General features: G+C 47.1%; 1 pseudogene across 1 annotated transcript; it reads right to left on the bottom strand.

The window, feature by feature from the left end:
- Window positions 1-4,550: 4,550 nt before the first annotated feature.
- LOC306974703 (amine sulfotransferase-like) lies at window positions 4,551-11,246 on the bottom strand (annotated as a pseudogene). The gene is made up of 3 exons (XR_013794297.1): window positions 11,107-11,246; window positions 10,369-10,855; window positions 4,551-4,565 (listed from the first exon to the last, which is right to left on the bottom strand). The product of XR_013794297.1 is annotated as an amine sulfotransferase-like (transcript).
- Between the last annotated feature and the right edge of the window lie 3,420 nt (window positions 11,247-14,666).

Below are 14,666 nucleotides of genomic sequence, written 5' to 3'. Positions count from 1 at the left end.
TGACGTTCCATGTCCCGAACGCCAGAAGCTGTGCATGCGGACCAGGTCGTCGAGGCACCTGCCTCTGACTGCCACCCAGTCCTCTCTGCACCCGACCCCTACGGATCCCTCTGCGGGTGGTGAGTCCACAGGAGGGCGGGCCCCGTGGGCAGAGACCCGGCCACCAGACGCTCGCGTTCGGGCCCCAACCCCAGGTCTGGCTCCAGGGTGGGGCCCCGGCTGCGCCATGCCGGGCGACGTCACGGTCCTTGATTGGTGTACGTCCATGGAAGTCTTGTGAGCTGCTCTTCGTCTGACCCGTCACCTCGGACCTGTTTGCCATGGGAGACCCTACCAGGGGCATAAAGCCCCAGACAACATAGCTCCTCGGATCATTCGGGCACTCAAACAACCCCACCACGTTAAGGTAGCAGTTCATGGGGTTCCCGGCCAATGCACCAAATGGTGGATGTTGTGGCGAACAAAAGTGCTGAAAGCAAAGCAGTTCTTGGAGCCTTTAGCACAAGATGACAGAGTGAAGACGGTCGCAGAGAGTCTGTAAGTTTAAAAGAACAGCCAGCTTTTATACCAAAGGAGCTGATCTATAAGGTCAGAGCATTCTTTACCAAACAGAAAACAAATGAACATCCTGCTTCAGATGACTACGATATAAAGTAGGGATGCACCGATACCAGGATCGGGTATCGGGCCGATACCACATGCTCATACTCATACTCCCGATACCAGAAACCGATACCATTTGACGTGAGGCCGGCGCAGCTACGAGGCGCAGCTCTCAGCTGAGGAGAGAAGAAGCAACAAACTGGAGAATAGTTTAGTGTAAACACAATAATCCACATAGAGCTGACTTTATTACAGACTGCGCTCTCTAAACCAGAGTCTGAGCTGGATTTAACCAGAGCTAATGTTGTTAGAGCTGCAGCGTCTGCAGTGTTTACAACATACAGGCTAACGATGCTAACTCGCTACAGCGTCTGCAGTGTTTACAACATACAGGCTAACGATGCTAACTCGCTGCAGCGTCTGCAGTGTTTACAACATACAGGCTAACGATGCTAACTCGCTACAGCGTCTGCAGTGTTTACAACATACAGGCTAACGATGCTAACTCGCTGCAGCGTCTGCAGTGTTTACAACATACAGGCTAACGATGCTAACTCGCTACAGCGTCTGCAGTGTTTACAACATACAGGCTAACGATGCTAACTCGCTACAGCGTCTGCAGTGTTTACAACATACAGGCTAACGATGCTAACTCGCTACAGCGTCTGCAGTGTTTACAACATACAGGCTAACGATGCTAACTCGCTGCAGCGTCTGCAGTGTTTACAACATACAGGCTAACGATGCTAACTCGCTGCAGTGTTTACAACATACAGGCTAACGATGCTAACTCGCTGCAGTGTTTACAACATACAGGCTAACGATGCTAACTCGCTGCAGCGTCTGCAGTGTTTACAACATACAGGCTAACGATGCTAACTCGCTGCAGTGTTTACAACATACAGGCTAACGATGCTAACTCGCTGCAGCGTCTGCAGTGTTTACAACATACAGGCTAACGATGCTAACTCGCTGCAGCGTCTGCAGTGTTTACAACATACAGGCTAACGTTGCTAACTCGCGGCTAGCGCACTTTTGGCCATTCTGACGCCGTTTTATGCCCAGGGGTTTATTCATCTGAAAAACTAACCCAGCAACTAAAAAGTCCTCAGAAAATCCAAATCAAAGACATACAGCATGTTTATATTGAGGGAAAATGAGCTGCAGCAGAACAATGAAAACGCTGTAGCTACTCGCTAAGTTACAACAAACACACGAGAAAATCTACAGGAGCTGAAGTAAAGACGAAAAGAGACCATTTAAGAAACATCTCAATACTATTGTTACATAAAAACATTAATGAATAAAGCTCAGGCATTGGGAGCTTTAGGACATGGGCTTTTCTGTCTATGATGGACAGAGACATAAAAATAAAAAAATAAACTGAATGAAAATTAAAATAAAATAAATAATAAATGGCATCAGCACAATTCTAATATAACGGCTCTTAAATGTGTCGCCGACTTTACTTAAGGAAATGTACATGAGTAAATTACCTAATTACAAACCAAACGTTGAAGTAAATGCCTTGTACTCGTATCGGTATTCGGTATCGGCGAGTACTTAAATCCAAGCACTCGTCTCGGTTTTAGAAAAAGTGGTATCAGTGCATCCCTAGTATAAATCTACGACTGCAATTGTGTACTTGGACTCTCCTGAGCTCCTTTGTTCCTCAGGTCAGCCCATGGTCAACCCAGGGCAGCAAGCAGGTCACATACCTAATTTTATGACTTTGTAAACCATACAGTTACTCTCACACTTTAAGCTAAGAACATATTATATTATATAGAAAACTGATTTGTGTAAAATGTCCGATGTTCATTTGCACCGACATGTCGACACTGCAGCGTTTCTCAGCGCGGCCGTAAAATGGCTCTGTTTTCGTGTAGTGGCTGATTTTGTGTGGACTTCTCCAGCCCCATGTAAACACATAGAATTTAGAATCTTCTAAATTTGATTTCGTTGCCTCTAGCATCGTGCAATATTTTGATACGTGGATCACTCACTCTCTGTTGACCCACAGCGCCCCCCTGTGCAGGCTGGTGGTGCTGCGGTAGAAGAGGAGCCTGAACCATAGGCGTGTCTTCTCCCTGTTGACCCACAGCGCCCCCCTGTGCAGGCTGGTGGTGCTGCGGTTGAAGAGGAGGAGCCTGAAGCATAGGCGTGTCTTCTCCCTGTTGACCCACAGCGCCCCCCTGTGCAGGCTGGTGGTGCTGCGGTTGTGGAGGAGGAGCCTGAACCATAGGCGTGTCTTCTCCCTGTTGACCCACAGCGCCCCCCTGTGCAGGCTGGTGGTGCTGCGGTTGTGGAGGAGGAGCCTGAAGCATAGGCGTGTCTTCTCCCTGTTGACCCACAGCGCCCCCCTGTGCAGGCTGGTGGTGCTGCGGTTGAAGAGGAGGAGCCTGAACCATAGGAGTGTCTTCTCCCTGTTGCTGTGGCATATCATTCTCTGGCCCTCGTGCAGAAGCAAAGCTCTGAGCAGTTGGAGACTCCTCAGTTATTGCAACATCTGAGGAAGTCTGTCCTCGTGTTGTCCGTTTTCTTTGGAGGTTACGTCTGGTGACTTGCGCCTGCATCTCTCTCTGCCGGCTCTGCTGTGACTGGTTGTGAGCGTTAATGTGACGGCACACACGCTCTCTCCACTTCTCCAGGGACATGGATGATAACCATCTGATCTGTCTCAGTTTGTTTTTCACTGGCTTTGGGCTCCCGGCCTCCACTGCACTCCTGTATCTCTGCTCCATTGTTTGGTTTAATTCTGCTCCTGACTGTCGGTCATAGAAAGTTCTAACTCTCTGTAGATAATCCTCTCCTGACTCCCCATTTCTCCACTTTTGCTGTGTTATTCTAGTTGGATGTTTCTGTCTTAAAATGTCCCACAGGTCCTCCAGCAAACCATAAAAAGGGGTGTGGTCGGGCTGCTCTTTGGTCCCAAGCTTTTCCTCAAGGGTCTTCATTTCTTCTGTTGAGATGTGTCCTTCCAACGCTGTTCTTACGCCTCCCAGGGTTAGTGTGTGTCCTGTAATGAGGTTCACAAATGCTGAAATGGAGGTTCCTCCCCCCTCCAGCTGTAATTCACCATCATTCATTGGAGATGCGGTGTACGCCTTGAATTCTGTATCTTCCTCTCTGAGGTCAGCAAAGGATGGATCTGTCAGAAACGCCTCAGAGCCACAGAGTTTTAAAAGGACTGGGTTATGGTCACTCATTGATTTCTCCAGGATTTCATTGTCTGTGATATTTTCCATGAGTGACTTACTCACAAGAAAGTAATCGATTCTGGTAGCAGCCGTGTAGGTGTATTTTTGAACCTTAGGGTTCCTCTGTCTCCAACTGTCCCAGAGGTCACATGTTTCCATATAATTCTCAATCAAATCTTTTGAATTTTGATTTCTCTGTCTGGTTCTTCTATTCGCTGAGTCCTTCTCTGGGTCCATGACGAGGTTAAAGTCTCCACCCATTATAATGTTTGTTGATTCTTTTAATTTTTCAAAAATGTTTTCAAAAAACTCTGGACGATCATATCTTGTTGGTCCATAAATGTTGACCAGAGTCAGAGTTCCGCTCCTGTACCATCCTCTAACTATCAGATATCTGCCTTCTGGATCACGTTCTTCAGAGATGGCAGTAAATTTAACCTCTTCTTTAATCAGAATTGCGACTCCGCACTGTTTACTGTTGTATGGAGCGTGATATGTTTTGTATTTTTCATTTGAAAGGTGTTCACTCTCTTCTTCTTTTGATAAATGTGTTTCTTGGATAAAATAAATGTCTTTTTCCAGATGTTTAATATAATCTTTCTTTGATTTAAGTCCGTTTACATTGCAGGTTATGATCTCAAGACTTTGGATCTGAGCAGCTGATTCTTCAGGACACGCCTCTGGAGGAGGAGCTTCTTCATCAGGACACACCTCTGGAGGAGGAGCTTCTTCATCAGCCATCTTGGTTCAGGACAGACACAGCTACAGGAAACAAACACATGTGTTATAGTAACACAATGAAAGGTGCTGAGACTTAGTCGCATGTGGAGGTGAGAGGGAGAAGCCAAGTGCTTAATGTGCTCATTTGCAAACGTTCTCCACCTGCTGAAGGCAAGAACATGGACTTCTCTCTGCAACAGTTTGTCAAAAACAGCTCAAACTACACAAGACTTTGTTTCAACAAGATGTTACTGATTTCAAATGTTCACGGACTCGTCTAGAACAAAAACAGCCGTGTCCCGGCTCTGACTGAGCAGGAGCCTCGTTTTCTGGCCTTTGGATGGAGGACGGGGGCTGTGTCCGAATGTCCACACTAGTCCCTAACCCCTCATTCACTACATAGACCCGCACTATATACTCACTATATACTCCCTATATACTCACTATATACTCACTATATACTCACTATATACTCCCTATATACTCACTATATACTCACTATATACTCCCTATATAGTGAGTATATAGTGAGTATATACTCACTATATACTCACTATATACTCCCTATATACTCCCTATATACTCACTATATAGTCACTATATACTCACTATATAGTGACTATATACTCACTATATACTCCCTATATAGTCACTATATAGTCACTAACTATATACTCACTATATACTCACTATATAGTCACTATATAGTGACTATATAGTCACTATATACTCACTATATAGTCACTATATACTATATTGATTGAAATGGATGTTTTCAAAATATATTCCAATATGAAGCATTATTTGTTCATGTTAAAGTGCACTCTGATCACTCAAACACAAACACGTGACAGTTTGACAGTTTGACAGTTTGGCTGTATTGGAAAAGAAAATGAAGTGTCTTTGGGGTCAAGGGTCGGGGTCGTTGTGGGCGTGGCCAAAGGCATCACACATGTGACGACCGCAGATCACGGAGCTTCAGTCCCATCAAAACACCTTTGTTTAAACACGGACAAACATCTGCAGAGAAGACTTTTGTGATTCGTCTGATCAGCAACAGGAAATAACTATATGCAAATGTTTTTCGTGTGTAATGTGTCCTAAAATATCCGGCCTTTACTCGCCTCTTCCTCTTATATAACACTGGTGGTAAGTCTTTATTTTATTCCTTTCTTTGAGCAGTGGGTGAAGAGTTATTGAGGACAAAAATAGCACTCATAAGGAGCAGGTTCATGATGTATACTTTAATCTAATGTTTTCACATCAACATTTGGCATGAAGGTTATAGTAGAGCTCAACAAAACTGTGAAGAGAAAGATCACTTTGAAAATGTAAACTGACTCTCAGATGCCTGAACCCTTTGCCCCAAATGGCTCCAGACCCTCCAGACCCTCCAGACCCTCCAGACCCTCCAGACCCTCCAGACCCTCCAGACCCAGGGCTGGAGGGTCTGGAGGGTCTGGAGGGCCTTTGAGAGCCGTTCACCTTAGTCTGTGGAAACATCTGCTAAAGACTCTGGTCTGGTCCTGTGGAAATGCTCCTCTGAGTCTCAGAGCATTAAACGCCCACAGCAAAGGTCAAAACAACGATAAACACAGTGTTTCTAAAGGTCTCACATAAGAAAACAGGATGAGTTTGAGCAGCTTTCACTCATATTCAGACAAACAGAGAAAAGACTTTACCAGAGATGAGGATGGTCTGTTATGAAGATCAGTGGCTGTAGTTTGGACCAGAGATGGAGGTGATGGGCGCTCAGAGCAGGTCAGAGCAGGTCAGGTGTGTGTCAGTGTCCAGGGCACCTGCCTTTAGCCTGAGGTGAAGAGGACACGCCCTGTGGACACTAACATCACTTTGACTACATTTGAATGGAAAAGATCTCACGTCATCAGCTGTGAAGAACTCTCAGCAGGAGCAGGAAGAGTCAGGAAAATGTGCAAACAGTAAAAGTAAACAGAGGTTCTTCTGTGCAGCGGAAACAAAACCTTTAAAGGAGTGAGAAAAGTAAATATCAGAACACGGTTTACAGTGTGAGAGCAGGCGACTCGTACAGGAGGGAATGTTCTTTATGTGAGCAGCCACACCAGAACATCACAGACTGTGGAGTGAATGTTCTTTATGTGAGCAGCCACACCAGAACATCACAGACTGTGGAGTGAATGTTCTTTATGTGAGCAGTCACACCAGAACATCACAGACTGTGGAGTGAATGTTCTTTATGTGAGCAGCCACACCAGAACATCACAGACTGAGGAGTGAATGTTCTTTATGATGTGAGCAGTCACACCAGAACATCACAGACTGTGGAGTGAATGTTCTTTATGATGTGAGCAGTCACACCAGAACATCACAGACTGTGGAGTGAATGTTCTTTATGATGTGAGCAGTCACACCAGAACATCACAGACTGAGGAGTGAATGTTCTTTATGATGTGAGCAGTCACACCAGAACATCACAGACTGTGGAGTGAATGTTCTTTATGTGAGCAGCCACACCAGAACATCACAGACTGAGGAGTGAATGTTCTTTATGTGAGCAGCCACACCAGAACATCACAGACTGAGGAGTGAATGTTCTTTATGATGTGAGCAGCCACACCAGAACATCACAGACTGAGGAGTGAATGTTCTTTATGTGAGCAGCCACACCAGAACATCACAGACTGAGGAGTGAATGTTCTTTATGTGAGCAGCCACACCAGAACATCACAGACTGAGGAGTGAATGTTCTTTATGATGTGAGCAGCCACACCAGAACATCACAGACTGTGGAGTGAATGTTCTTTATGTGAGCAGCCACACCAGAACATCACAGACTGAGGAGTGAATGTTCTTTATGATGTGAGCAGTCACACCAGAACATCACAGACTGTGGAGTGAATGTTCTTTATGATGTGAGCAGTCACACCAGAACATCACAGACTGTGGAGTGAATGTTCTTTATGATGTGAGCAGCCACACCAGAACATCACAGACTGAGGAGTGAATGTTCTTTATGTGAGCAGCCACACCAGAACATCACAGACTGTGGAGTGAATGTTCTTTATGTGAGCAGCCACACCAGAACATCACAGACTGAGGAGTGAATGTTCTTTATGATGTGAGCAGTCACACCAGAACATCACAGACTGAGGAGTGAATGTTCTTTATGTGAGCAGCCACACCAGAACATCACAGACTGTGGAGTGAATGTTCTTTATGTGAGCAGCCACACCAGAACATCACAGACTGTGGAGTGAATGTTCTTTATGATGTGAGCAGCCACACCAGAACATCACAGACTGTGGAGTGAATGTTCTTTATGATGTGAGCAGCCACACCAGAACATCACAGACTGAGGAGTGAATGTTCTTTATGATGTGAGCAGCCACACCAGAACATCACAGACTGAGGAGTGAATGTTCTTTATGTGAGCAGCCACACCAGAACATCACAGACTGTGGAGTGAATGTTCTTTATGATGTGAGCAGTCACACCAGAACATCACAGACTGAGGAGTGAATGTTCTTTATGATGTGAGCAGCCACACCAGAACATCACAGACTGAGGAGTGAATGTTCTTTATGTGAGCAGCCACACCAGAACATCACAGACTGAGGAGTGAATGTTCTTTATGTGAGCAGCCACACCAGAACATCACAGACTGAGGAGTGAATGTTCTTTATGTGAGCAGCCACACCAGAACATCACAGACTGAGGAGTGAATGTTCTTTATGTGAGCAGCCACACCAGAACATCACAGACTGAGGAGTGAATGTTCTTTATGTGAGCAGCCACACCAGAACATCACAGACTGTGGAGTGAATGTTCTTTATGTGAGCAGCCACACCAGAACATCACAGACTGTGGAGTGAATGTTCTTTATGTGAGCAGCCACACCAGAACATCACAGACTGAGGAGTGAATGTTCTTTATGTGAGCAGCCACACCAGAACATCACAGACTGAGGAGTGAATGTTCTTTATGTGAGCAGCCACACCAGAACATCACAGACTGTGGAGTGAATGTTCTTTATGTGAGCAGTCACACCAGAACATCACAGACTGAGGAGTGAATGTTCTTTATGATGTGAGCAGCCACACCAGAACATCACAGACTGAGGAGTGAATGTTCTTTATGTGAGCAGCCACACCAGAACATCACAGACTGAGGAGTGAATGTTCTTTATGATGTGAGCAGCCACACCAGAACATCACAGACTGTGGAGTGAATGTTCTTTATGTGAGCAGCCACACCAGAACATCACAGACTGAGGAGTGAATGTTCTTTATGTGAGCAGCCACACCAGAACATCACAGACTGAGGAGTGAATGTTCTTTATGATGTGAGCAGCCACACCAGAACATCACAGACTGAGGAGTGAATGTTCTTTATGATGTGAGCAGCCACACCAGAACATCACAGACTGTGGAGTGAATGTTCTTTATGATGTGAGCAGTCACACCAGAACATCACAGACTGTGGAGTGAATGTTCTTTATGTGAGCAGCCACACCAGAACATCACAGACTGAGGAGTGAATGTTCTTTATGATGTGAGCAGCCACACCAGAACATCACAGACTGAGGAGTGAATGTTCTTTATGTGAGCAGCCACACCAGAACATCACAGACTGTGGAGTGAATGTTCTTTATGTGAGCAGCCACACCAGAACATCACAGACTGAGGAGTGAATGTTCTTTATGTGAGCAGCCACACCAGAACATCACAGACTGTGGAGTGAATGTTCTTTATGTGAGCAGCCACACCAGAACATCACAGACTGTGGAGTGAATGTTCTTTATGATGTGAGCAGCCACACCAGAACATCACAGACTGTGGAGTGAATGTTCTTTATGATGTGAGCAGCCACACCAGAACATCACAGACTGAGGAGTGAATGTTCTTTATGTGAGCAGCCACACCAGAACATCACAGACTGTGGAGTGAATGTTCTTTATGATGTGAGCAGCCACACCAGAACATCACAGACTGTGGAGTGAATGTTCTTTATGTGAGCAGCCACACCAGAACATCACAGACTGTGGAGTGAATGTTCTTTATGTGAGCAGCCACACCAGAACATCACAGACTGAGGAGTGAATGTTCTTTATGTGAGCAGCCACACCAGAACATCACAGACTGAGGAGTGAATGTTCTTTATGATGTGAGCAGCCACACCAGAACATCACAGACTGAGGAGTGAATGTTCTTTATGATGTGAGCAGCCACACCAGAACATCACAGACTGTGGAGTGAATGTTCTTTATGATGTGAGCAGCCACACCAGAACATCACAGACTGAGGAGTGAATGTTCTTTATGTGAGCAGCCACACCAGAACATCACAGACTGAGGAGTGAATGTTCTTTATGTGAGCAGCCACACCAGAACATCACAGACTGTGGAGTGAATGTTCTTTATGTGAGCAGTCACACCAGAACATCACAGACTGAGGAGTGAATGTTCTTTATGATGTGAGCAGCCACACCAGAACATCACGGACTGTGGAGTGAATGTTCTTTATGTGAGCAGCCACACCAGAACATCACAGACTGTGGAGTGAACGGATACGTCTCTGTAAAGCACTTTGTGCCTGAGTCTGAAACAGTGGGAGGAAAAGTGAGTTCAGCGTCTGGAATTTCTCACATTTCTGCCTCAATGTGTCTGATCTTCATCAAAATCACAGGAATGATTCAACGAAAACCACCAAACATTTACATGTGATCATATTTATTTGCCACAACATGGACAATAAGTAAGTGAATCACTTTGAAGAGTGTCTCAAATACCTGGGACACGTGAGGTTCTGTATGTGAGGAGGACACGTCACTTTAGTCACATCAACACATTTACAGGCAGGTGGTTTACCTGGGTCAGATCCTCCTCCAGGAACTGGGCGATCCTCGTCACCACAGCCTGGAGGTCCTGAACCATCTCCTCATACGTGAGGAACAGCATGTTCAGGTGGTCTTTGTGACTGAACCAGGACTTGACGTGCTCGAACCAGCTCCCGCCCATCACGTCTCCGCTCAAGAACCTGTCGAAGAAGTCCTCAAAGCTGGAGGGCGTCTCCAGCATCACCGCCAGCCTGTGGAAGTGGTAGAAGGACACCAGGACGTCTTTCTGGCCACGTAGATGACCTTCCCCGTCCCGTGGCCGAGCGCTTGGGGCATGAGGTGGAAGGGGAGGTGGCTCACGCGGAGGCGCGGGGACTCGGCTTTGACGAACTCCTGGACCATTCCCTGGATCTCCATCCACGGCACCAGCTCCCCGTTCAGAGTGTCCTCCTGACAGACCGAGTCCTGGTCCCCCTTGGACTTCAGCAACAGCAGGATCTGCTGCATCCAGATGGTCCCTGAAGGCATCACAGACCAGGAGTTACTTTGTAAATCAGCTTCCACACTGTCTGAAGCTTCAAAACACTTTTCTTTAGGGTTAGGGAGGAAGCCTGGAGAGTCACCTGACCTGCTCCAGGAAGCAAAGCCAGGTCCACCTGAGCCCGTTCACCTCTGACCATGAGGAGGTCATTACCAGTAATCAGCTTCAGCTCATTATTCCCTTCAGTTCTGCTCAGGAACTTTGTAAAGAACATGTCCAAAGCTTCACCTGATTTGGGGAACGTGACGGCAAAGACGTCGGAGTCTCGCAGCTCCAGGTCTGGGATCTGGTCCACCTCGTGAGGGAAGTGAGTTCCTCTGACCATCCTGAAGCCCCTGTGAGTGACCAGCCCCGACATGGAGGACCTGGAGAACCTGAAGACCTGGAAGACCTGAAGACCTGGAAGAAGAACACAGAGTCAAAGAACAGCCTGGAAACCGGGTCGGGGTCGAGGTCCGTGCACTGTGCACGTGCGTCATGTGGGCGTGCACAGAGTGCATGTGTTTGACTAAAGGCTACAGAACCAGAGGAGTGAGAACCAGTGCTTCTTCCTCCGGTCCTGAACGTGGAGGAGGCAGAGGGTTATCAGGTCATTCACAGAACAGAACATGAGGCTGTCCCGATCACGTGATCAGAAATCGGGCCCGATCACGTGGCTAGGTGGTTAGGCGGTCCCAGAGGAGACCCCTCAGGTGGTCCCAGAGGAGACCCTGAGGAGCCAAGAAGGACCGAGACCATGAAGACTTTTCAAAACCATTAAAAGAACTTTAGAGTTGATCCTGAATGTGACGTGGTCCATAAACACATGCAGTAACAGTAACATCTGTTTCTATCACTGTTGCTCCGCGTGTGATCGGACCCTGAGCCGGACATTTTTAGATCTTCCTCTGAGTGAAACTGTCTCACACTGAGTTTCTCTATAAAAAATCATGACTGAAAACAAGATGAATAAAATCGTCTTTCCTTCATTTTAAACATATTTATTATTACATTATTATAATATTACATTATTATATTATTATATTATTATTATATTATCGGCCAATTCTCCAAATCCAATGACTCGAAAAAACCTGATCCGTGTTTCTTAAAGTCTCACATAAGAAAACAGGATGAGTTCTATTCAGATCAAATACTTACTGTGATGGAGGAGGTGGAGGAGGAGGTGGAGGAGGAGATGGAGGAGGTGGAGGAGATGGAGGAGATGGAGGAGATGGAGGAGGAGGTGGAGGAGGAGGTGGAGGAGGTGGGGGGCGGGACAATGCGCTGTTTTGCAGCAGCTCATTGGCTAAGAGCAATGCTGTATTTCTCAGGGATATTAACCCTTAAATTGCTGAGTGTAATGAATGGTGTTATTTCCCACACTAAGTGGTCCGTGAATGCACCATATACCTACGCGAGATGTACTGAGGGATCTTTCCAACAGTTGACTCATGGATGTGCAATAAACCAGCAGCTCTTGTTCAGTACGTGTTCGTGGCGCTCTTTAGATGTCAGGGCGACATTACACGGTGTCAGAAGCAAAGCTTTAACGAGCCGAGATGTCCAAGTTTAATCCTCCGTCGGAGTTTAACTTCACGAGCCCAGGAGAATGGCCGGAGTGGAAGCAGAGGTTCGCACGCTACAGGCTGGCCACGAAGCTGAACCAAGAAAATGGCGAGGTTAGAGTCTGCTCACTTATCTACGCCATGGGCAGCGAAGCAGAGAAAATATTCGCCTCGTTCGAGTTTGCCGGGGAAGATGATGAGAAGAATTGGGAAGGGGTTCTCGCAAAGTTTGATGAGTATTTTATACCCAGACGCAACGTAATACACGAAAGAGCGTGTTTCTACCAACGTAACCAACTGCAAGGGGAAAAGGCAGAGGCGAACATAAGAGTGCTGTACGAGCTCGCCGAGAACTGTGACTGTGGGAACAAGAGGGATGAACATATCAGACAGATGGACCTGTAGTGGGCATTAAGCAGCTCACAGCAGACCTGACGCTGGCTCATGTTCTACAGCAAGTACGACAGTCGGAGGAGGTGGCTAAACAGATTAGCCTCCAAGCTAGCGGTCCCCAGCAGGAGCTGCAAGTGGCGTTTCCACAGAAGGACGTCGCAAAGTACCACACAAACAGCACACTCCACACACTCAAAGAGGATCCCGGACACAGCACTATGATGAAAGAAAAAGCCCAGCTGCTAAAAGCTTCTGCAAAAAGTGGAACAAAAAGGAGCATTGGGCTCGTGTATGCCGTACCAAAGCTGACAATGAACTCAAGGAAACCACCCAGTACCAGTTCTTAGGTGAAGTCACTGGCCCAGCAAACGTGGATAAATGACGGTCACATGAGACATCGGCCAAGTTCCCCTGACATTCAAAACAGACACGGGGCAGATGCGAGTGTCAAAACATTCAGTTTACTCACAGAGAAATACAAACTGACCCTTGTACAGCCTTCTCAGGGCCTGGAGGTCCACTCCAGTGTTTGGGGATGTTTGAGGCTAACACAGAATACAAAGGAGAAAGCCACACATTTCCAGTATATGTGATTAAAGGAAACAGCTGCCTGCTCAGCCGCAGAGAAGCGGTGAAGATGGGTCTGGTTAAGAGAGGAGGAGGTCAGCGCTGTGTTTGGAACCAGCGGCTTGTTGAAGGCTGAACCTGTGAACATTCTGCTCAAAGACGATGCACAGCCGTATGCGGTCCACGAGGCGAGAAGAGTCCCGCTGCCACTAATGCCACTGGTTAAAAAGGAGCTGCAAAGGCTGGAGGCAGAGGGCGTCGTTGAAAAAGTAACCGAGCCCACTGAATGGTGCGCTGCAATGGTGCCCGTACTGAAGCCCAGTAAAGTTGAGGTGAGATGCTGTGCTGACTTACGAAAACTGAACAAAGCAGCAGCACGAGAGAAATATGTGTTACCTACAGTGGAGGAGATAATGCCAAGGCTCTCAGGATCCAAAGTGTTCACGTCCCTGGATGCCGCTAGTGGGTTCTACCAAATCCCACTGCAGAAAGACAGTCGTAAACTCACCACCTTCATTACTCCCTTCTTTGCAGACTTCCACTTGGGACATCGAGCGCCCCGGAGATATTTCAGCGCAAGATGGCGGAGACATTGCAGGGGCTGGAAGGTACGGAGGTGTATATGGACATCCTGGTCCATGGAGACACTGAGGAGGAACACGACCAGCGCCTGGAGCAGGTCCTGGAAGTGATGGAGGCAGCCGGTCTGAGACTGAACCAAGGCAAGTGTGAATTCAAACAGAGACAAATCCGGTTTCTAGAGCACGTCATTGATGAGAATGGGGTGAGACCAGACCCAGCAAAAGTGGAGGGGATAGAAAATGTCCCGAAACCCCATCATGTTGCTGAGCTGAGACGCTTTATTGGTGTGGTAAATTACCGAGCCAAGTTTGTTCCAGAGATGTCTACAGTTGGACAACCACTATATGAACTGCTCAAAACCAAATCGGAGTGGCAGTGGGGTCCAGCGCAGGAATCCTCTTTCCAAAGACTGAAATCCGCCCTGGCATCTGCACCCGTACTTACCTTCTATGATGCCGACAAGCCCACAGAGGTGTCGGCCGACGCCAGCAGCTATGGGCCTGGGGGAGTCCTCCTACAGCAACATGGAGAAGACTGGAAGCCGGTCGCATATTGCTCCAGGAGGCTTCGTGACGTGCAAATAGAGAAGGAATGCCTGGCGAGCGTCTGGGCCTGTGAGCGCTTTGAGAAATACCCGATTGGACTAGAGACTTTCACACTAATCACTGACCACAAGCCCTTAGTGCCTTTAATGAACAA

The sequence above is a fragment of the Gobius niger genome, assembly GCF_951799975.1.
Source record: "Gobius niger genome assembly, chromosome: 15".
Lineage (NCBI taxonomy): Eukaryota > Metazoa > Chordata > Actinopteri > Gobiiformes > Gobiidae > Gobius > Gobius niger.
Note: the sequence above shows the minus strand (reverse complement) of the source record. Positions and strands in the feature narration are given on the sequence as shown.